We start from the raw sequence: 21,472 nt of genomic DNA, 5'->3' as shown, positions 1-21,472 counted from the left end.
ATTAAGTCTGATTCCCAATAACTGTGGAAAAACCTCAACAGAAATTCAGCCAGCTTATGGTCAGTTTTAAACTTAAATTCATCTTCAAGATTTACTAGCTAGAAGAGATGAGTTGTAGGAATCGATGCTTGCACAGCCTTTTCCAATCTTCACTCATAATCATCCCTTAGGAAAGAATGCTTTCTTTTATTTTCTGCCTTTTATCCACAACCTGTCAACAACCTCTTCCACGAAACTGGCAAGTGAAAACCTTCTGTCAATAAACAGCTCATGCACTTGTCTACAGCATCTGGGAGCTTCTTTCTCAGGTTCCCCACATGAACAAAGGACAGGACTTTTTCTTGGGCAATTCCAATTAAGTAGCTTCAGCCACTTTATTAGAAATTAGCTAAACAAGGCCAGGCATGGTGGCTGATGCCTGTAATCCCAGCACTTTGGGAGGCCGAGGCAATCTCTTGATCACAAGGTCAAGAGATTGAAACCATCCTGGCCAACATGGTGAAACCTCGTCTCTACTAAAAATAAAAAAAAAAATAGCTGGACATGGTGGCACATGCCTGTAATCCCAGCTATTCAGCAGGCTGAAGCAGGAGAATCACTTGAACATAGGAGGCATAGGTTGAAGTGAGCCGAGATTGCACCACTGCACTCCAACCTGGCGACAAAGCGAGACTCTGTCTCAAAAAAAAAAAAAAAAAAGAAACCAGCTAGACAGTAATCTAGACAGAGCTGTTTCTCTGCTGTGGTATCTACTCTTCCCTCAGCACTGACTTTCTGAAGCTCCCAAAGGTCTAATTTTTCAAGTCATTTGTCTACTTCCAACTGTCCTTGGTAGAAGATTCTAGTGATAAATATATTATGACTGAACCAAGTTTTCCCTAGTTTATTAATTCATACAAATTAATTAATTTTTCAAACATGTGCTTCCTGAGGCCCCATAACAACATCTTTCAACTCCAGGTTGTCAAGCACTCACATGTGTGTTATCTTTGGCATAGGAGCCAGTAAGAGGGAAAGCAGAATGGCCAGAAAGCAGAGAAGGAAACCTGTTATTCTTAGAAAAAGGTCAGAAGCCATCTCTTATCTCAAATCAACAAAGACTGTGAAAGGAAAAAGAAAGATGAGTCTTGTATATAGGCCATAATCCATCACTGTAAGTCCAGTAAACCTATCAAAAGAAGGTCCAAGCTTGCTTCTGTTTTCTAATAACATTTCTTTGCCCATCAAAAAAGAATTAAGATTCTTATCTTGTTATGGTGGCAACAAGCCTTGCTTTTAGGATGGAATATCATTTAGAATTTGTACTCAGAAATTGCCTTGACATTTTTCTCTTGTCTACCTGAAGAGAAAAGAGAAAGTCCAGGGGAAAAAGAAGTATTCACAGAACGAAGAAGTATCGAGTTCCTTTCATAGGAACCTTGTAACTCTTTTTTTCATTACCAGTTCTTCATTTTAGGAAGAGCTGGAGATAAAAATTGCCGGGGTAATCAGAATACAGGTCTCATGCAATGCATTTCATGTGTCTTCTAATTATTCCTACTAGATCCTAATAGGTTAGGGAAAGTTGTCCACCAGTTGCTGTGTCTTCCATCTGTCAAATCCTTTCCCACACTCCTTGGTAAATTCCTCAAATCTGCATTTTTTTTTTTTTTCTTTTTCTTTTAGTGAGACAGAGCCTTGCTCTATCACTCAGGCAGGAGGGCTGTGGCACAATCATGACTCACTGCAGCCTCAACCTCTAGAGCTCAAGCATGTTCCTTTTACCTCAGCCTCCCGAGTAACTAGGACTATAGGCACATACCACCACACTCGGCTAATTTTTGTATTTTTTGCTTGGTTGGTTGGTTTTGGTTTTGGTTTGGGTTTTGGTTTGGTTTGGTTTTTTTGAGACAGAGTCTCACTCTTTTGCCCAGGCTGGAGTGCAGTGGCATGATCTGAGTTCACTGCAACCACTGCCTCCAGGGTTCAAGCGATTCTCCTGCCTCAGCCTCCCGAGCAGCTGGGACTACAGGCACACACCACCACACCCAGCTAATTTTTGTATTTTTAGTAGAAACGGGGTTTCATTATATTAACCAGGCTGGTCTCAAACTCCTGACCTTGTGATCCACCTACCTTGACCTCCCAAAGTGCTGGGATTACAGGTGTAAACCACCACACCTGGCCAATTTCTGTATTTTTAAGTAAAGACAGGGTTTTGCCATGTTCCCCAGGCTGGTCTCAAACTCTTGGGATCAAGCAATCTGCCTGCCTCAGCCTCCCAAAGTCCAGGGATTACAGGCTTAAGCTACCACACCCAGCCTCTGGCTTTTTTCTAGCCACATTCAACTTTAATTCAATTAACTATGTCTCCAAAACTTCCCATGCTCCCACAAGGAAGTGAGTAGAGGTACGAATGAAATAAGATTGGCTATAAGTTAATTTTTGAATCTGAGGGATGAGTATGTGAGGGTTTATTACACTCTTCATTAGCTGTTGATATACTTTTATGTATATTTGAACTTTTCCTTAATAAATATCTTATAATAAGAAGTCTAACTATCCATCATCTCAGTCAAGTGCAGGATTTTAAATAATAAATTCTGGAAAAAAAATCTTCCAAAATATACTATAGTGTCATAGCTATTCTAAATTCTGCCCCTAGACAGTATAACAAAGCCTTTTCTTGTCCCTTACTGCAGGTAATTCAGATGACACACTCTTTCCTTACCTCCTCTCTGCCCTTCTCTTGCACTTATAAAATGTAATCAGTCATTTTGACTGCAGCGTGGTAGATTCTTTGTTCTATGATTCTCAATACTGTATGCATCTCCTCTTCTGGTTAGGAAAGGCAACTCCTAAAGGAATGGCTTGCCAACTGACAAACTAGCTGGGGAGATCATTTGTTGGCAAATCTTCTGTAACTCCAATGCAGTAAATGCTGTTGGTGCCCTGCTCTGATCCCCTTCACCAGCCAGGACACCAGCCTATTGCTGCAGAGAAGGTTGGCCAGGGCCGTGCTGGTAAACGTTTAACATCTGGCTGCTTGTGGGAGTGTAAGGCCTGGGATTTGTAGCTTTTGTTGATTTTTATGATGTAAATGGTTCCATCTTGGCCGATTGCAGGCTATCAGGGTGAAGTCACAGAATGGGCATTTGGGAAGGGATGTGCAGTCAGCACTTGTAAGCTGTGATGAGCTGACTCCAGCATGCCATGGCTACATACAGCTTATAGCTGTTCCTTTCTCTGGGGAATTGCCTCCTGACTGAAGAGTGTCCCCTTTTAGGCTTCACCCATGGATACCTGTAAATAATGACCAACTGATATGAGCGTACAAAATTCCAGCCCCCTTGCCTCAGGTGGTCAATTCTGTGGAGTGAATCATTTATCAGAACCCAGCCGCCCCCACCCACACACACACAATGAATCAGATCGCATTTCTTGAGACCACATCATTGTACAGCTCTTTGCCCTTTCCTATCCTGCTTCTCTCACTTATTGGCAACTTGTTCCCCATAAAGAATATGCCATGCCCTTAGGAAATGTCATGTGGTTGAATGCTTGCCTCAGGCTCTGCTTCAAGGAAACCCAACCTGAGATACATTCAAAACGTACCTCAAGGAGTAAGCTTCCCCAAAATTTCCCTCCAGTACACTCCAAATAATACAAAGAGATAATTATAATCTCAGGAGATACAAAAGTACACTCCAAAGCATCCAACTACAAACCCCACATTTTTAGTCTTTTTTCACAGCAAAAATGCATGCAAAATTTTAACCTATGTTCCATAAAGCTCTGTTTAACACTAAAAATGTCATATTTTTCTCCAGAATTCTCATGTAGAATCAATGTTCCAAGACGCTAGACTATATATGTCCCATGGCTGTTCCAACTGTGAAGGTGCACATGCCCCAGTCAGAAAAGCCAGAATCAACTTGAAAGCCACTCAAACCCCAGGTGCTCAGCTTTCAACTCGACAATGAGCAGTGTGCATTGCCAAGCCTCAGAGGCTGTCTCTTCAGCACTAGAAGGTCAAAACATACCTACTCCAAACATGATATTAATATATCCCAGTTTCTCCTTTAGTTTAATCAGGAAGGAAGGGAGGGAAGGAGAGTAAAAAAAAGGAAGGAATTCAACCACTGAGAGTTAGACTTCAAAATGATCTTCACGTATTGTTTTGTATCTTCATTTTACAGATGAGAAAACTAAGATTTGGAGCACAAAGTAACTTGCTGAAGGTCAAGAAAGCAGTTAATGCTGGAACCAAGATCCCCACATCTCTGGACTTTCAGGCCAGAGGTCTCTCTGCTTGTCCATGTTGCCTGCCCAGGACAACCTTGGTATCAGTACAGGAGCAGAAGGATGTGCAGTCTGCAGTCACTCAGTCAAATGCCTCTGCTGATACCCCCGGGTTGAATGGCATTTTTTTTTTTTTTTTAGCATGGCAGCTTTCAGACTCCAAGTGTTTCTGAGCGTGTGATAGAAACCACCACTACATCCAAAACTGGCCAAAGTGGAGACTTGTTTTGTACTTTCCAGCTGTATTTGCTTGATAATAGATGGTCTGAGAATGCCCTCTGGTGCCTTCCTACTGTGTCTTCAAGCACTTTAGAGGCAGGAGGTGGCTGTGGGAAAGAATGAAGAAAAGCTAGACTCCTGGAAATGGTTTTTTCTCACTAAAAATGTGGCGTGGGTGTACTGTCAGCAAACTGTGGCAGGATTCGATCAGGAAGTTGGATAAAAACATAACGCATGGTTACATCGCCTCTGTTGCATTTGCCTTTTTGTCTCTAACAACGAATATACTTCTTTTTCATTGCACAATGACTTAAATACTTACCCAACTCAATTATATTAATACGAGGCATAGAAACAATAACAAATTGGTAGGCATAAAAATCTCTGACACGATTTTAAATTAGGAATATCCTTTTCTGGCTTTCTGCATAATTTGATCACCATTTCCCAAGAACATGAGCAAAAGCACACCCCCTGGATCCTCGGAATGGGCGCACCTTCTCAAGTACACTGCCACTTCATTTTTAATGATATGTATTTGAGAAAAAGAAAATTGACACTTCTTCCCCAAGATACACCCCTCAAGAAGTTGAAAGGAGCACTGAGTAGAACAAAGGGGAAAAAAGCAATTAAAGACTTTCTAGGGCTATAACCTAGATACATTTGTCCCTTTTAATACTTACATTGATCAGAAATGTGAAATGTAAGATTTGGGAAGGAGAGCATCTATTCCAGCCCTCCCTCACATCAGGACTGGTCATAGCAATACCTGTCATTTATTTAGTATTAACTCCATGCCAGGTAATATAAGCATTTCACATGAAGTGAATCCTCACAACCACCTCAGTAGAAAGGAGCTATTCATTTAAATCCTCACAACCACCTCAGTAGAAAGGAGCTATTATTTTCTGCATTATATAGATGAGAAACTTGAGTCATGGAGATAGTAAATGCATTGCCCAAGGTCACCCAACCACTAGCAAAGCCAGAACTCAAGCATCAATCCACTTGGCTCCCAAGCCCATGCTTTTAGCCCTCCAGATATGTGGCATCTACAACTTTCCTAAACAGCCTTCCTGTTCCCTCTTCTCAAATTCATCCAACAATGAGCAAATCATTCTATTGTCTAACAGCTCTCATTGCTTAAATAACTCCTATTATCCTGTGTTGTACCTTTCTGGTCCTGATCCTGTCTACCAGAGTGATGCAGCAATTTGTTCCCTGTTCTACTTGACTTTCCCTTTTCTTTCTTTCTTTCTTTCTTTTTTTTTTTTTTTGTTGAGACAGAGTCTCACTCTGTTGCCCAGGCTGGTAGTGCAAGGGATTACAGGCATCTGCCACCACGCTGGCTACTTTTTGTATTTTAGTAAAGACAGGGTTTCACCACGTCGGTTAGGCTGGTCTCAAACTCCTGACCTTGTGATCCTCCCGCTTCAGCCTCCCAAAGTGCTGGGATTATAGGCATGAGCCACAGCGCCCAGACTGACCTTCCTTTAAATATTTGAAATCACATATCAGGTCACTGGTCCTGTTTCCCAGCTTTCTCTTCTCTAGCTAAACGCTCCCAGGGTCCTTCAGCTGTTCCTTGTTTAAGTCGTTTTGCAGGCCTTTGACTACCCAGGTTCACTCTAGCCTTTGTAGCAGCTCTCCCCACAAAATGGAAATGCGATCTCTAGTACTGATCTGATTTCTTGATTTTTCCTCACTGAGATCATCCAAACCTCAGGTCAAGATGGCCAAAAAGGTGAGGTCCACAGACAGTCCAGAAGCCTCCCTCCTAAGAAGCACCAACTGGAATTCAGTGTTGTTCACGTAGCCCTGTCCAGCCTGCCATGCAGCCTCCTAGCTTCACTGTCACCCTGCTTGTATACCTTCATCTTTCCCACAAGGGCATCATAAGAGACTCTATCAAACGTCTTCCTGAAATCCAGACACATTTTTTCTGTGGAATTTCCCCTCCCCATCAGTCTCCCCACTCTATCAAAAAAGGAAGCAAAGTTTGCTGGGCATATCTTGTTTTTAAGCAAACCCACATTTAGTGAATCCATATTTAAATGTACCACCAGGCTCAATGGCATGTTTGTTTCAGAAAACGAAAGTTCCTCCAAGAAACCTAATTTTAAATAGAATAGAGAAATGACATTTTAGCTACATCTTTTCATGTGTGAAAGCACTTGAAAAAAACATATATTTTCGGGACCATCAATACCACCATGGGGCTCAGCATTTATGAAAGTATTTAAGTGACAGATGCCACTTAAATACTACATTTCCAAAACGTAATTATACTTTGACTACAACTGCATTAGTCAGGATTGGAACTTTATCTGCATCGTACTTTAACCAGATAAGTAAGTCTCACCAAGGCAATTTGATACCTGGATTGAGTTCTGTATTCAGAGTACATTAAATTCCACCTTCTAAAACTTTTATAGCTGCCATTCTGGACAGTGAACATTAAGCTGCCATTGAAAGATTTCGAGATCATAGACAAAGACCCCATTGCATAAGCATACCATACAGGCTAACACCAAAAAAAAAAAAAAAAAAAAAAAAAAGATGAAGGCATTTTAAAAATATATTATTTATTAAAACTAGTGTACCATTTATTTAGAATATGTCAGGATGTTCTGAGAGTTTAACAAATGTGAACTCACTTAATCCCTGTAACAACCCTTAGTGATAGTGACTTCTATTTTCTTCATTTTCACAGAAGGTAAAATGAAGGCACAGACAAGGTTAAGTGACTTGCTCAAAGACACACAGCTAGGAAGTGGCATGGATCCTCAACAGTGAAAAATAAGTGTTATGCTTCAAACTTGAACACAAAAATGCATAGAGACTTTCCATTCTGTCCCTGGGCATTCTCAAAAATGTCTTAAATACTTTTACATTTCTCCCCACTTCAAGTGGCAGTGTTATGTTTTTCTTCATAAAAGAATAAGTTTAAAAGGTAAGGGAATAAGATAAATAAATTCTGCAATGTTAAAGGTCACACATGGCTGGCTTGAGTTTACCATTCTTAGGTCCTTGAGTTTAATTCACTGATTTCAATTCCTGATCCTTGTGGTAGCCCCAATGTCCACTATTCTGCTGGGCTGGCCCTTGGTAGATACTAAATAAATCTTTATTGAATTCAATTAAATAAATGAGGCATTTCAGGCTGCACCATATAAAGATATTAATAATAGCCTTAACATTTACCTCAAAATACTTTGCAAGTCTTGTTAGCTTACCCTCTCTCTTACAAAAGATTTAGACTCACATTTCTATGAGTAAGATTTAGGATACTTAGCTCCATGAATTAGATTATACTTTTGAAAACTGTAAGAGTTAACAGACACAAACCCCAGTAGAATATTCTAATGTGGCCATATTTTATACAAATTAGAAATAGTGTAATATGAAAAATTAATGTAGTCTCTTCACACTCAAAATGTGAAGTAATATAAGTGCCTCAAATTTAACTTCTTTTTGAGGATCAAAGCATTTTAAGGCTGGCAGGCCAAATGAATCATAAAACTGAGTTCAGGATATGGCCTGAATTATGCAAGTTTTGAATTACACAGTCTTTAAGGCCACATCCTTTTCATAAGTGCCACCAGCCCCAACACATCACCAAGGGACAACCAAAAGGAAGCACTGCTGTATGACAACTTGGTGGCTGAAGTCTTGGAGGCCAAACAGGCTCAGAAGCTTCAGGCCAAAGCAACCTCTCAAAAATCTATGCGATTACAGAAAAAAATGCTAAAATACACAACAGGAAGATGAAAATTAAACTGAAGAGACCCATGACCAAATTGCACCCACAGGTCCAAATGGTGGTGGTGCTAGCCCTGAAACAGCAGGCTACCGGGACTCAGAGAATGAGTTATCCACCTCCTCTCTCAAACTCTCTAGCCCTTCATGTGTATACCTACATAATAATCCTGCATGACCTGCACATGTACCCCAGAACTTAAAGTATAATTTTAAAAAATAAATAAATAAAAATTACAAAATGAAATGAAAAAAAAAAAACTCTCTAGCCCTTATAGAATCACAGGCTGTCACATTTCACCTAGATGAGAAACCACAGCTCTCTTAAAGCCACATCATTTCAGGGTGAGAGATGCTGACAGATAAACAAATTACTAAATGACACAGTGAGTTTAGCCTTTGTGCACTGGAAGCAATGGCTGGAAATGTTCATGACCAATTCCACAAAGACAGGCAAACATTCACTCTCAGAGAGAGAGAGAGACCGAGAGAGAATGAGTAACAATCTATGGTTCCTCTTCCTCCACTGTATGCCAGTGAAATTGTCCCTGGTATTTAAGAAAGCAAGAATAGAATGAAAACCTAAGGAAAAAAAAAGGAATTAAGGTAAAGACCAGGGTGACAATGAAAGTAATGACAGTGGAAGTCTTTTACAAGCACTTGTGAATCTGAAGCAAGAAGTAGCTTCTTTTCTTGGGTTTTATCCTTCCAGTGGCCTAACTAATAGGGAAAAGCTAAAGCCAGTCACTTTTGGTGCCTGTATCAACCTTGTAAGACACACTCAGTTCTCTCTGTAATGCATAACTGTCAGCCTCTCTCACTCATCTGGAGTGATTTTTCCAATTAAGCAGGACAGGCATTTCACTCAAGCCCCCTATTCTAACTTGGAGGCCCGGTCCTGAAGAATGAGACTTCAGTGGCTGCTGACACTCCTTTTGTCACACAAGCTTCTCTAGACAAACAATATTGACTGCAAATTTGTCAGGACTTTCTATGGCCATCAATCATGCCTGCCCTTTTGCCTACTTGTGCACTCCTATATTTCCTCTCAGTCCCATGCTTAAAACAAGACAAAATATTAAACTTAAAAGTGCAACCATCGAAGTTAGAATCAGCATAAATCCTGGAGTACCTGGAATTTGAATATTGATTTGGTACAACTAATGTACTCCTTATCTGAGAAATTAGAAACTTTAAAATGATGTATTGCCTCAGAGAAATGGGCACCAGAGTTTCACGTCACAATGCTTTGGTGTTTGTTGTTTTTTTATTTGTTTTGTTTTTTATGGGGTGGGTGGGTGTGTGTGTGTGTGTGTGTGTGTGTGTGTGTGTGTTTTCATTCTTACATGAGTTCTCAGAAAGTGCAGGCAGACAAAGGTTTAACTCACAGGTCTCAAACTCCAATGCCTTCAAAGCTCATAGAGCAGTGATGGGGGCAGTTAAAAGCATTTGCTTCTGTAGAAATCATTATTTATTATCAAGAACTAGGGTGCAGAATGTGATTCTTTTGGCAGCAGCTGAGGCCTCTGAATCCTGCCTGTATGAACGACTTGTAAGCTGTGGGCCTGTGATTCTTTTTTCTGTTCTTTCTTCTTTAGTCTGGCTTCATCTCAAGAAAAAAAAAATGTACACATCTTCCCATACGTGAGAAAGGATGACTTACAGTACTCTGTGTGTGTGTGTGTGTGTGTGTGTGTGTGTGTTGCCCTGAAGCAATGCCAGCATCCAAAACTGCAACCTTACCTTTTTAATCCTTAAGAACCAGAAACAGAGTTGCTCCTGCTCAGAAAAGGCTACAGCCATTTCCCAGAGTTCCATTAGGACTTGAATTAGGACCAGGCCACCAGCACAGTGAACTCCAAGGTGGGCTGGTCCACATCTTGTGATCAAAAAGACTGATACTAGCACCAGTGTGCCCATCATTAGAATTTCTTCTTTTCCTTCTTGAATGAGAAGGAATGGGGATTTTCAATTAAAGTTTTAAAATATCTTCTTTCTCCAAGGTCTTATCAGCCAACTTGTCAATTGTCTTTCAGCTCAGAAGACAGAGATTCATGGAAAAGGTATCCCTTTTATTTGTCTCCTCCGGCACCTCTGCCACTTGCAGGCACAAACTGTCCTCAAATGATGAAATATCCACTGCTTCCCAGCGTCTTTGGGAGGTGCATATACAATTGCAATGCTGTGTTTGCAAGTTGGTTATAATAAAAGTGAAATCCGAAATGAGTATATGTAAAGCAGAAATTTCAGAGCCCCTCTAGTTAACACAGTCATTAAGTCACCTTTCTTCTTTTCCTTGATTTATGAAACTACTAGTTGCAAACTGATGTCGATTCAGAGCAGGAACCAGGGGTGGGCAATTGATCTCAGCATCTGACCCTTTTGGAGCAGCTGTCTGAACCACAAGGAAAAAGGATCAGGCCTGAAGCCAGTGGGAGAATCATCATAACAGACAATACAACCCATTTGTTTAATGAGGAAAGAGTTAGGCAACCTACTGAAAACCACAGGCCTCATCTACATTTTTTAAACTTATGACCATGTCTAGAAAAGTTGCTTAACTCTTCTGTGCTCCATTCTTCCAATGCTCAGAGCTCCGTGAGACTCACTCAGAGCTCCCATGTGACTCGATGCCTGCCCCACCTCACCACACCTGCACAACTATCAAAACAACTAGGAAGGAAAGCTTTCTTTAAAGAATGAAGATTCTGGCCAGATGCAGTGGCTCGCGCCTGTAATCCCAGCATTTTGGGAGGCCTAGATGGGCAGATCACAGGGTCAGGAAACTAAGACCATCCTGGCCAACATGGTGAAACCCCGTCTCTACTAAAATACAAAAAATTAGCTGGACGTGATGGCGTGCACCTGTAGTCCCACCTACTCAGGAGGCTGAGGCAGGGGAATCTCTTGGACCTGGGAGGCAGAAGTTGCAGTAAGCTGAGATCATGCCACTGCACTCCGGCCAGGCAACAGAAAAAGACTCTGCCAAAAAAAAAAAAAAAAAAAAAGGAAGAAGATTTTCTGCCTTCACCCCAGATCTCATCCAGGCCTATGAAATGGGAAATCTGCCTGATAGGGCATTTTTACCAGGTGACTCTAAATGAGCAACCAAATTTAGAAATCACTAGGCTAAAGCAGAAAGAGCAAACACACAATCCAAGAACCACTTCTCCTACTCCTTTGTCCACGACAGACATTATTCATCAGCACCAGCACTCTTTCCCACAGAACCCGGCCAAAGCTCAGAATCCTTCTCCAGGTAGAGCTCCAGGCAGCCACCACCAGTCAATGAGAGCTGGCTCACCAACTGAAACCCTGCTGCCATCCCTGAGTGAGAACCAGCAGTCCACCAGCACCCAGCAGCTAGAACAGCTGATCGTGTAATCCTTTTAGGTTTTCAAAATCTTTTCAAACACCTGATCTTCTTTGAGCCTCCCAGAAACCTTGTGAAGTTCAAAGGGTATGTATTATTATACCCATTTTACAGATTGAGAAACTTAGTGGGGGAGTCACACAACTTCCTAGTCTTGCCCATGGTCAGAGAGCTGCTGAAGAGTAAGGACAGAAAATCCACCCAGATCTCCTATCTCCTAGACCAGCATTCTTCCTTCTAACAAGCTGGGCATGGAGTATTGAGGACAACATTATCACTTGAGCCTAGAAAGAAACAGACCATACAGCAAACAGTACAGAAGAGGAAGGTGGACTGGAGAGGTTTAGAAAATTGATCAAGGTCCCAAAGCCTTAAAACCAGCAAGCAAGAACCCCAAGCAGGTCTGTCTGACTCTATACTCTGTGCTCTTCCTGTTTAGATGGTGTGTCCTCCAAGATCAGCACAGACTAGGAAAGGGCCTTTCCTCTCCTCTCCCCCAGTTCACTCTCACACACCCTGCTCATCTGGCCCTCCTCCCAGACTATTTCCCTTGTTTCCGCTGGTGTCATCCTCTCAGCCACTAACCTCTCCACCACCCACCCCTCTTCTCGCCCCTGTAACTTCCTTCCAAATGCAGGAGGAAACCACCCAGCTTACTCACGGCGGCCCCAGCCAACAGAGTGCAGATAAGACAAGCACCTTGGCAGCGAGACACGAATATAAAATTGCAAACAGCTTTTGAAGTTACAGATCCGTAATCTTCTAAGCCAAAGAAGAGGGGTTCACCTCTTCTCCCCCTCATCTGAATCGACACTCCAAAGGACTGAACTGAGTCCAGCCAGCTTCGGATATGATCTCACAAGCCCGCCTGCCACACATGCATTTCCCGCCTGTCGCCTGAGCAAACCCCCACACGGCTTGTCACCACTTAACACAGGGGACATGTTTCTACAGAAATCAAAGCAAAAAGATATGTTTTGCTGCCCTTTCATGTGCTCAAATACATCCTGAATGACCCAGTTGTGCCCTTAGTTGAAGAAACTAAACACTTTCAAGTTTAGAAGGGTAGATGCTCAGGGTTTCTGGAAGACGGGCTGGCTCACCTCTATAGTGTAATAGCCTGTAACCCTGGCCAAATTACTTAATCTCTCTCATCTCAATTTTTCCATCTGTAAAATGGGATTCTATCAATGGCACTTTCCTTTAAGGTTCTTGTAATTATTAAAATGGTTGATTCACATAAAAACATTAGGACAATGATACAGAGTCAACAATAAATATTTACCATCACCGGCATTTTAAAACAGAGACAAAAGATTTGAGGACGTATCTACATGACCTTTGGAATTTAGATGACATCCCAACAGGTCCCTGTTGTATTTTAGGGTCACAGTAAACAGGTTTTGATTGCCAAACCTAAAACTCCAGTGTTTCTGTCATTATTATTTTCAATGGAATGACTTGTATATAATAAAAATTGCTAAAACTATTTTTAGAATTAAGTCAGCATGAGATAACAGTGCTTGGTGAGATTATACCTGATTCCTTCAAGCTTCTCTATAAGATATATTTCTCCAAATTTTCTACAAAAGAAAAAGCATGCATTACTTTATCATTGGAAAAATTTAAATAATGGTACATAATAAGATGAAGCACATTATGCCTCGTAATATATAAACACAGATAACTACAGGAAATGGCAAAGAATAAATGAGTCCACTAAGATTGCATCATGGCTTCCCCTACTGGCTCAGTCGGACATTTTTTCTGGAAAGTTCTAGAGACCTAAGTCTCCACATCCAAATGAAAATGAGCCCCAGATATTACTCAGATATTATTGGCAGCACTTTCTGCCCAGAGAGAGAGGCAAAACAACGCATTTTTTTGCACTTGGAGGCCACCACCTGGATTTGTGTATGCATGAGCCTCAGCCACACGAGGCCTGTTCAGGGTTGATCTGCCAACTGCATGAAGATAGACACACACACACGTGTGCACACATGCGCACACACACGCACAGCCCAAACACTGAGTTTCATTTTCACTGCTTTGTTCCTATGAAGTGCTAACAGATATTGGCAGATCCTGTTTCACATTTTGCTCCATGAACTCTGGGCATTTCAGCTTTTTTCTCCCAATTTAAATAGTTAGAAACGTCACCCAGTCAGGATACTTTTCAACGGGTAAAATATTAATTCTTATAAGCAAAAAAATGCTAATGTCCTACAAGCATGCAGATCAAAGTTTAAAAACCGATGTTCAAAACCCCACTTTGAAGTACATACTCAAAGAGCAGGATCTGTAGTAAATCTAATCTGTTCTTAGGTTCTATCAGCAGAGGGACCAGCTGGGTCATGTGGCATGGGACAAAAGCCAAAGGGACTTCATACATTGGCTGCTGTTTGCTGGTAAATTCCAAGCTTCTCAGAGGCTGAGAGACGTCTGAGCCAATTCCACATTTGGAAACTTCTAATATGTTTAAAAAATGAATGTTTTAAAATACTGCTACAAAACTTATGGTATTTTTTGTACATTTACATTTAGCAAATAAGCGTTTTTGTCCCAATAGTAATTTCAATAATGATATGCACACCATCTTTTGGAGAAAGATTCAAAAGTTCAACTTTGAGACCCTTCTTCAATCTGAGGCCCAAGACAAATGGCCCTCTAACCCCACCCCTGTAATGAACTTGAGTACACTTGAGCAGACGGCAGTGTGAGGATGGCATTACTTCAAATGCTGATCTGAACTGAACTCCATCACCGTCCACCCTGGATACAGTAGAGGAGTGGGAGACCAAAGGCCAGGATGAGGGACTTCAGATCAAGGGCTGCCAAGGACTCATGCAACCCTTGAGCCACATTTTCCAGAACTTGGACAGACATATGATGTCCAAAATGAGAAAACATATCCTGAAATAGCTTTCTCTGCTCTTGGAATATCAAGTTGTCAATGGCCTTGTTCTGTTCTCCAACTTCCCCCCAACCCCACACCTAAGTTTTGTAATTTTCACTCATAACAAATCGGTTCTAAGACCTCCAAACTCAAAGACATCAAAGAAAGACATTGTTGCTCAAAGATTATAATATGTAATAATTGTGCTTTCAAAGCCCCTTTAAGGTGAGAAAAAAACAGATAATGATAGCAACCTATATAAATATGTCAAGAGGATGCAAATATGATTCCAGACTTTGGGCCTTACTGGGCATTGATGTGATGAATATATTGTACCAGATCCCCTGAAGCATAGAAGCAGAAAAACAAAGCAAAAGCCTCCAGGATTCTAAGTCTGACTAGTAACGAAAGGGAGATGAGGAGAGTGATGCAAGGGCCTTCTGTAAGTGACGTCATGACAACCTCAACATCGCTTCCTCTGTTCAGGGAACATGAAGATGCTAACCTGGCAACTGTCAGTCTCAGGCTCCCCCATTCAAAATCTGGCCATGCACGTGACAAATGTCCACTGGCCTACATTAGTGCTTTGAAAATAAGTCAGAGCTTGGATTTAGGAAGCCTTTTAATTCTTGGTAAGTAAGTTTCCTACTTACAGTCTTCATATGTGTTCAGTTATTGATCAATAGTTGGGTCTACAGCAAGCTGTATAACAGACATCCAAACATGTCTGTCCTGTTCACCCCACAGTTGTAAGAACATCTTCTCCATTGTTTCACTTTGTGCTTGGAGATTTGAAAAGCAAAAATTTCCAAAAAGAGTATCACAGTAAAAAAAATGCAGAATGATAGATACACGTGATTTAAGAAAGTCCAAACGTGATTTTCCAAGGAAAAAGGATGATCTGGCATCAGTTGAAGTCTGTGCCCACCTAAAACTTTGCCAAATGGAGTTGTTCATTATAAATACATGTATCCTTTTGCACAAGACACAATGAAGAAATGAAATTTGCTCTCCCACTCTCAGTTGAGAGAACTGAATACAAATGCTATTCAGGGTCAAATAAAACAAACCCACAGCAAAATGCAGGAAGCTGTCCTCGGCAAAAGAGATGGCCTCACCAGAATACTGGACCCAAGAAGGTGGTGAGCTTTTGCCCCATCTCTCTGCTCAAAAGACAGTTTATTCTCTCCCCTTTTGTAGATACCCACATCTAAATCTCAGCCATTCACCTAATTTTCTGTCTTGTTAGCAAGGCTTCAAAAACAGGCTAGGTTGCTGAGAAATGGGCACAATCCTTGACAATTGTACAAGTAAAGAACATATGTGCTTTATAACATTCTCTTCAGGAGAAAATGTTCCAGCAGTACCAACCTCAGGAGCTTCAGGAAATCCACTGTTAAAACACAGGCAACCCCACTGACCACTGGTCTTCCTCTGAACAGATGAGAGGTCACTCCCGTGGAATGGGTTACACCAGTAGGCTCTGGCCATATTGCCTCCCATGCACTCTACTCTTCAGCCCTGTGGTAAGTACCTTTTAAAAGAGCTACAAGCAATTAATAATGGTACCAAAGACATCAGGGCGAATTAACAGATTACTGTTCCCTGCTAAAAAAACAATGACAACAGATGACTTTCAAACAAGCTGAGAAAAATAACTTTATTTTTCTAGAAGTATTTTTTTATTTTTTCCTAGTCCCAATGCACTTTGTACTTCTCTATTTATCATGCACTTTGTAACTACCTCAACACATCTGACCCTCTTACCCACTGATGGACTTCTTGAGAACCCTGTCCTATTCTTCCTATTCATCCTCATATTCACAGAGCCTTCAGCAGAAGAGGAAAATAATAGACTCTCAATAAATGTCTGATGGGTGGATAAATGTAGGAAAAATTAATGTATGCCAGAATGCAACAGGAAATAATTCCAAAATTCTTGAGATAAAAATGAAAGCTCATCAAAGTAAAAATTTCCCATAGCTAATTGTCCAAACATTAAAAGAGGACTTCATTGTTCTCCAGATGTCATCAGTGATTCATTACAAATAATTACATGAGTATTCTAAATAACAGAATGTTGAAATGTACACTTGTCATCACCGGCACTACCAAACATGTTGGTCACGCCCAAAATAGCTACAGTCCATGTGACCAGGAAGAGAGTCACATCAAGGACTCCAGAGATGATAATGTCAGTGTCCCAGGAAAGTCTGGAAGTCATCGTCTTGAACAGAAAGGCTTAAGGAAGCTGAGGGCAGTTTGTTCACTTGACCCCAGAGTTGGGTTACATGCCCGCAGCACTTACTGAGGGGCAGGAAGTTGGAGGAGGACCTGGAGTCAGACCTCTGCAATGGTGTCAAGTAGGTGAAATTTGTCTTCACCTCCTCTTTCATTGCCCTCCTCGTCTCCCCACCAACCCTGATCTGTCATCCTTTGTAATCACAATGGCAAAGACCCAACAGAGTCACTCATACTATGTATAACTCATTATGATTGTATAAATTAGGCTCTATTACACAGAGTAACAGCAGAATTTCTACCATCAAAATAGCAAGCAAGGGACATATTTGAGGGATGATGGTCAGTGCCAGCTTGAAGTTGAGTAGGCAGCTACCCACTGAAGCAGCTATATATTTTTTTTAATTTTTAGAAATTTAAGATTCAGGCCTTGGATCTCTTGTGACTATGTGACTACTCATTTTGGAAAAATAAACATTTCCACCTCCTAGAGTGGTTGATAGCAAGAGGGTAACAGACTTCAGACATTGATCCGTGATTCTCTAGAGACCTCTAGTGGTCAGAAAAGAAACTCATCTTTGTTATGAATGCTGGCCAGGGCAAAATGAAGGCCTACAATCTGGTGATCGCCATTAAAGAAACATTTGGAACTTTCAGTAATGGAAGATTTGAGTCATTTACTTTTCCAACTACTTTTTCTCTCTCTCCTTTCTCTTCTCTTTCCATGCTACAATCTCATTTTCCTTAATGCCTTGGAGGACACTTGTCCTTACTGTCCTTTATTCATTTTCGTTGCTTTATCAGGGTTGTCCACACAAAGAAACCACCTTGCCCTTCACAGGATTCATATTTCCCTCCTGCATTCCATGGGCTCCCACAACTTCTTTCACCCTTGGCATCTCTTGGTGTTGTTACTCATACCTACATGTGCACCCAGTTAAGTACAGGAATAGGCCATCACCCTCTTTATCTTCACCCTCATTCTGCCAGGAGAGTGTTTCTTTGGGGCATTGAGATGGACTGTCCCAGGGGATTAAATATGAAGAGGTGGATTACAGTTACTGCTGGTCTGTTGGCTCACTGTGAAGCTCCGGAAACAGAAACAGCCAAGTTTCCAATATATATATTTAAATGGAGAAGAGTCAAAAAAATTTAAAAATGCCAAACTTCACAGGAAATTCAGAGACAACCCTTCACAACAAATAAAAATCATCCCCACAGATCTGTGGTAGAGGCAATATAAGTGACTATGTTAACCTGAAGCCTTCATAGGTAGACTTTCAGCTGGTCTTTTTTGTTTACCTATCCCAGTTTTTCTTATACAACTACTAAAATTATGTAGATATATACGTCATATATTAACATATATACTCTCCAATGTGTACAAGAAGGGCATCCCTCTGAAATTAGATTGTAGCTCTTCCTGGCTTTGAAGTAATCACATCCCAGTAATAGAAAGAAGTGAAACATACCAACAGGAATGTGGCGTGGACGCCAAGCACATCATCTGTCAATCTCACCTGAGATCCTGCTTTGCCTTAAAATCTAGTCCAAGACTATGAATAGATGTCTCTGATTCATTTTTTTCTTAAATCCTCACTTCGAATGAAGCCCTTTCTTCTTTTTTTTCCAAGAGGTTTGAATTTGAGACTCTTTTTTCCAGAGTAGGGCAACGATAGAAGCAACAGACCCCAAAGGACCTCCTCAGTCTGGACCCACATTCTTCTCAGTTACAGGACCACAGGATTTCCCATAACCCTATTGAATTAATTATTGGTCAAAAAAATAAACAGAAACATAGTTATAAATGACTAATTAACAGGGAGTTGTGTCCTAGTAGTTTATGGCCTCAGAGAGCTTTTTAATCAAAGGGTTAAGGGGAGGAGAAAAAAGAAGCAGGAAACCCTTCCTGTGGTTGGCTCCCTTAGTTCACCTTAACTTGGAAAGAGCAGAGCCGACTGAAAAACACTTGACAATATTTCTGCAGCATTATCAAAATCCAGGACCATGATCTTGATATAAAAGCAAGCTAGTTTCTCTGACACAAGTATTTGGTTATAATAAGGTAAGGCCCATTTGGGCTGGGCTCAGTAGCTCACGCCTATAATCCCAGCACTGAGATGCCGAGGCAGGTGGATCATTTGAGGTCGGGAGTTTGAGACCAGCCTGGCCAACATGGCAAAACCCCGTCTCTACTAAAAATACAAAAATCAGGTGAGCATGGTGGTACACACCTGTAATCCCAGCTACTCGGGAGGCTGAGGCAGGAGAATTGCTTGAACCCAGGGGGCAGAGGTTGCAGTGAGCCGAGATTGCACCATCACACTCCAGCCTGGGTAACAGAATGAGACTCAGTCTCAAAAAAATTGTTAATCACTAAAATATGTATTGAATGCCTAATATATGAAGGTTATCACACTGAGTTTGCAAAAATTTTGGTTTTATACTGCTCCCATTTTCCAAAACCATAAGAGTGTAGAAAACAAAAATTTAATGGTATTTGAAGAGCTGATACCATAATCCCTCTTAGGAAGGAAACCCTCTTTCTTTTGGCTACATGCTGTGGGAGAAAGTGAGCCCCTGAAGTTCTGAGGGTCATAAGAGCAAAACAGTAAGTTGAGGACTGTGCAGTCCTGGCAGGGCTCCACGGAGGACATGAGAGGGCTTTGGTGTTGCTCCAGGGTGAAGGAGTAGGAGAGTGATGAAGAGCTAAACAAGTGATGGGAAGTGTGTATGGCCAGGTAGCCAGGGAAGAATCCACAGTGGTGAGCTGACTGACTTTTAGGAAAAAAGCTGGTCAAAAATAAGGATTGCTTTAAAAACAAGAACCGAAGAGCCAGCAAGACTGGGATCTCTGCTGTGAAGCCTCCTCTGACTCTTCACACATCTGGCCAGTGCCCCTCTCCGTCTGGGGAGTGGCGCCACCTACAGGGTTGTTCCCAGAGATGACTGCTTCTGACTCCCCAAACCCTTTCAGGTCCTGCCAACCCGGCCCACGCCAATTGCTCAAGTCTTTAGAAATGCATAAAAGAAATGAGTAATTTGGTAAATTAGTAAATTCATCTAATTCAGCAAATTGATCATTTGACAATGGTCAGATTGGTCTTTGGGAAATTGGACAGCTTGTCCTCAAGTTGGCAGAGTGTAATCATCTGCAGGCTTGGGGCTTGTGTCTAGCTGCCATTATGCTCAGGGCAGCGCTCTACAGGCACTCCTTCCATTCTCCTTCTTTCCCTCGGTAAATGCCAAAGAGCCTGAAGTTCAAGAGCCTGACATTCAAGAGCCAGCCTTCATTCTCTGAGAGAGGGTCAACAGTTTAGACTCGGGCCTGGAGAGATCATCTCTGACAAAAAGCTCATATCTACAGGTCTCTAATCAAAAAGTTAAAGGAAAACGACTAACCAGCGCTGCCCATAAGAAGCAATATTCAGAAATGAGAGAGGCTACTATCAACCCAAGAAGATTATTCAGAAGTAGGGCAGAGTCCAGTGGCGGGAATTCATAACACTTTGAGATTAAAAGCCTGTCCCAGGGCACAACTGCAAAGCGGAGTGCACATGGGTCAGTGGAGGGCCTGGCCTCCAGCTCCACCTCTCATGTTGCATCCACCAGCTGCGGAGTGAAGAATCAAGCCCACAAACAGCTCCTTTTCTCCCCTGTAATCCTCTCATTGCGTCATTCAGCATTTCAGCCTCAGATGCCATGAAGCGGGCAGTGCTCAGACCCTCTGCCCTTCAGAGAGACCATCCCATACTCTGTTGCTGAATGGGAGACCACACTGCTTCTCTGGACGACCCTTACAAAACAGTCCAGGACTGAGCTCCAACACAGATCCTGGGTGTGGCTGGTTCACAGGCTTGGACTGCCCAGAGTAGAGCTGGTCCTGCCAGGAAGAACAGGGCAGAAGGAATGTTGGTGAAGGGGAGGAAACAGAGAACAGCATCTGCTCTTCCTACCTCATTCAGGCCCCTATGAGCATCTCTCTCCTTCACCAAGAATATAGAGAAAAGTAACAGACACTGAGGAGAGGTTTTACTGCAACAAACAGAAATACTTCAGTGGGGACCATTACAATCGTGTGAATATCGACAGAGCACGTGACACCCCCTTTGGCAGCCCCTACACTGGGCCCACCAACATTCTGCACCCTGAGAGCCAGAGACACATCTGCAGAAATGTGCACCAGTAGCAGCATTCAAGTCCCATGCTGGGAAGAGGAAGCAGGTCAGTGTTCATCTCCCCCATCAATTCACCTGCAAGCCCTAAGGTCCTGCCTAGCACCAAGCCACAGAGGGGGCTCTCAGACTGTTTCCATTCAGGTGGGAGGCAGAGGGATGACCAATATACCCAACATCACACCTGGGATCCTCCTGCTTAGGCCCTCTGAGCAGCGGGAACAGTTACCTTAAGGCTGGCCTCTACAGACAGACTGGGAGCTTACATAGAAGGAGGGCCAGCAACTCTGTTCTCAGTCTTAACAAGTGGCTGGATGTGGTGGCTCATGCCTGTAATCTCAGCACTTTGGGAGGCCAAGGCCCAGACCAGCCTGAGAAACATGGTGAAACCCTGTCTCTATAAAAATTTCAAAAATGATCTGGGGCTTGGTGGTGTGCCCCTGCACTCCCACTTGGGAGGCTGAAGTGGGAGGATCACCTGAGCCCGGGGGTTCGAGGCTGGGGTAAGCCGTGATCGCACAAATGCAC

The 21,472-nt window shown here is 42.1% G+C and overlaps 1 long non-coding RNA gene across 1 annotated transcript; it reads right to left on the bottom strand.

Annotated features, from left to right (window-relative positions):
• Positions 1-2,868: 2,868 nt before the first annotated feature.
• LOC105734707 (uncharacterized) lies at positions 2,869-16,618 on the bottom strand. The gene is made up of 4 exons (XR_001111596.2): positions 15,900-16,618; positions 13,171-13,215; positions 10,003-10,654; positions 2,869-4,607 (listed from the first exon to the last, which is right to left on the bottom strand). It is a non-coding gene; the product is annotated as an uncharacterized LOC105734707 (long non-coding RNA).
• Between the last annotated feature and the right edge of the window lie 4,854 nt (positions 16,619-21,472).

The sequence above is a fragment of the Aotus nancymaae genome, unplaced genomic scaffold, assembly GCF_030222135.1.
Source record: "Aotus nancymaae isolate 86718 unplaced genomic scaffold, 86718_ANA_hifiasm-v0.15.2.pri h1tg000014l, whole genome shotgun sequence".
NCBI lineage: Eukaryota > Metazoa > Chordata > Mammalia > Primates > Aotidae > Aotus > Aotus nancymaae.
Note: the sequence above shows the minus strand (reverse complement) of the source record. Positions and strands in the feature narration are given on the sequence as shown.